Source organism: Belonocnema kinseyi, chromosome 9 (genome assembly GCF_010883055.1).
Source record: "Belonocnema kinseyi isolate 2016_QV_RU_SX_M_011 chromosome 9, B_treatae_v1, whole genome shotgun sequence".
In the NCBI taxonomy this organism is placed as follows: Eukaryota; Metazoa; Arthropoda; class Insecta; order Hymenoptera; family Cynipidae; genus Belonocnema; species Belonocnema kinseyi.
In genome coordinates this window covers 24,935,339-24,937,845 of record NC_046665.1, presented here as the reverse complement: position 1 = coordinate 24,937,845, position 2,507 = coordinate 24,935,339, and the positions used below count along the sequence as shown (strand labels likewise).

Sequence of the window (2,507 nt, the reverse complement as noted above, 5' to 3'; positions counted from 1 at the left end):
CAAAGTCTTAATTCGTTATGTTATTGTTGAAGAGTTCGAAAATTTGTTTATTTTCGTTCTCTAATCCTTTGTTTAGAAGATACATCGCGTGACCTTGCGCGGGTCGTTGGAGTACGGGTTGCGCGTATGTACTTGGTTGCGCGGCCGAATCTTTCGCCGAGTTCGGCGGTCAACATTTTCAATCGGAAAGAAGTTTGTTTGATTAACTTTTCTTTTACGTTTCCCTATCTTATGTCATTGTTTCTAATTTTTCCAAATTTTGGTTCCGAATAATAGTTCAAATTTCCATAATATTGTTATCAATCTTTGAGGTATTACGACGGGCCGTTTACGTGAGAATCTAATTGCAAGACTGGACGTGTTGATTCGGGTGACGGTTGAAAAATTAAAGAAAATCAAGTTTGTGCTACTTTTATTTTCGGATTACCTTTTTCCTGTTGCTAACCGTTATGTTTGGTTTTATTTTCAAAAAAAAAATTAACTTTTAATTTCTCGAAAATTTCGATCTTACACTTTTTAATCCGGTTCCGTTATACGTTTACTAAAATCCTTGATTAATTTCAATAATTTAAAGGCGACATTTTTTTCTTAACAGGTTCTGCTTTTTGTTTTGTGCGGCTAATTCTCATTTTCGCCTGTCACTTTTACTGTTTGTTCGACAATACGCGAATAATTCTGGTACGCAATTGTCAAATACAGAATATCATGGTAAATCACACCAAAATCATCAAACAGAAATGAAATCGTTGTAAATTATCGCAGATGAAAATCATATAAATACATTTACCATGGAAATATCATTATCAATCACATATTGTCACAGGAATCAATATTACATTTCAATGAAATCAGTAAATTGGCACATAAATGCACACAAAAAATCAGCGATACAAATGCTAAATTATCAAATTGATACATAAATGATCACCGTCTTAAAAGTATTAAACAAACATATGGTGGGATCAAACTATTTTGGAAAATACACAATTTATAGTATCAAAAATGCAGGCGATGGCAAGGCACAAGGATCGTTTAGCATGCATAATTTAATATCATATATTTAAGAGTATGAGTCAAGTCCAGAGAAATTTGGTGTTTTTGAATTGAATATTTGACTTGTGCTTCTTTTCTCGGTAGGTTAGGAATTTTTGAAAGGACGAATGTGGGAATTTTCGTTGGGCGCCAGGTATTACGGGGTAATGCCGAGGGTGGGAATCGGGAGTTGGAAGAGCCGAGAGAAAGGTAGAACGCAAATAAAAGCAACGTTATTTAAACAAATAAAGGTAAACTGTTTATTGCCACTTACATTGGCGAAAGATCGACAACACGTGGCAAGATGCGGGTAATCCGTAGAGACGATCGTTCCGGGTAAGTCGTGGAAGAATCAGCGTGGACCCAGGGAGTCGTTCAGGTGGAGGCAGGGCGCGTCGTTGAAAAAGCACGGCGTCGAGTTTGAACTTCTCCGATGAGAGTAGAGGTGAGAGAGCACCAGATTCGGGAGCACCACACATCACACAAGACGATAGAAACATACTGAAAACGGGACGGGCGGTTGTCCGAGGCCTCGCGATCCCTCGGAGTGTTCCGCCTCAATTCGGGTGCGGCTCTGCAACCCTTTTGCTCAAGGCCGCACCGAGTCCGATCGAATGGTAACATTTATGTCACAAGAGTATCCTTGCCGTTTAATCGTTCCGCTAGGGTATAAATGTATATTATTACAATTCGTAACATGCACTGATATTGAAACAGACATTGTTTCACTGTCTCGTTTAAAAAATGCGCATTCTTTTAACAAAAATTTTTATTAAACCTTTTATTGCAAATTCTGCCGATGGAAATGAGCAATTGCTAAATTCCAATTTTATTTTTACAATTAATGAAGAGTTGGGGGCGATGGAGGGGGGAGGGGAACAATAAGTTGCAACCGAGAGAGCTGGTTAGTGTTGTATGCTGAGAAGGTCACCAACCTTCAGCAGAGTTTTGTATAAAAAAAAAATAGAAAATTCCTTTTCCAAAAATCAGTTGAAGTTTTAGTTTTTAAGTTGATGACCTTCTCAGCATAAAACACTAATCAGCTATTACTTTCGGTTGAAAATCATCGCCCCCCCCCCCCCCCCCCCCCCCCCCCCCCCCCCTCTATCTCCCCCAACCTCTCATTATTCTAAGTTCCGCGGGGCACTGCGGTTAGGGATATAATTTAGAAGATAAAAATAAGTCAAGCTGATGTGTAGACCGTATGCGTAACGTTTGTATCGTAAAAATAAAATTAGAATTGAGCAAATTCAGTTTTTGAAAAACCGGTAGAAGTTGCAATCAAAGGTTTAATAACAATTTTTTATTAAGAATTCCCATTTTTTAAACGAGACAAGGAAACTATGTCTATTCTAATATCAATGCATGTTATGAATTGTAATAATATACTGTACACTATTCTCATTAGAGTGGTTCAAAATCATACCAGTTTAAATTTTTTCTGATTAGAGGACATGCCCCCTGCCCCCCCCCCC

At 38.1% G+C, this 2,507-nt stretch overlaps 1 long non-coding RNA gene across 1 annotated transcript in view; it reads right to left on the bottom strand.

Moving 5' to 3' along the window:
- Nucleotides 1–1,273: 1,273 nt before the first annotated feature.
- LOC117180017 overlaps nucleotides 1,274–2,507 on the bottom strand; it is a 3,199-nt gene continuing 1,965 nt past the window's right edge. The window contains exon 2 of the long non-coding RNA XR_004467986.1: nucleotides 1,274–1,694. This is a non-coding gene — a long non-coding RNA (uncharacterized LOC117180017). The remainder of the gene's footprint in view (nucleotides 1,695–2,507) is intronic.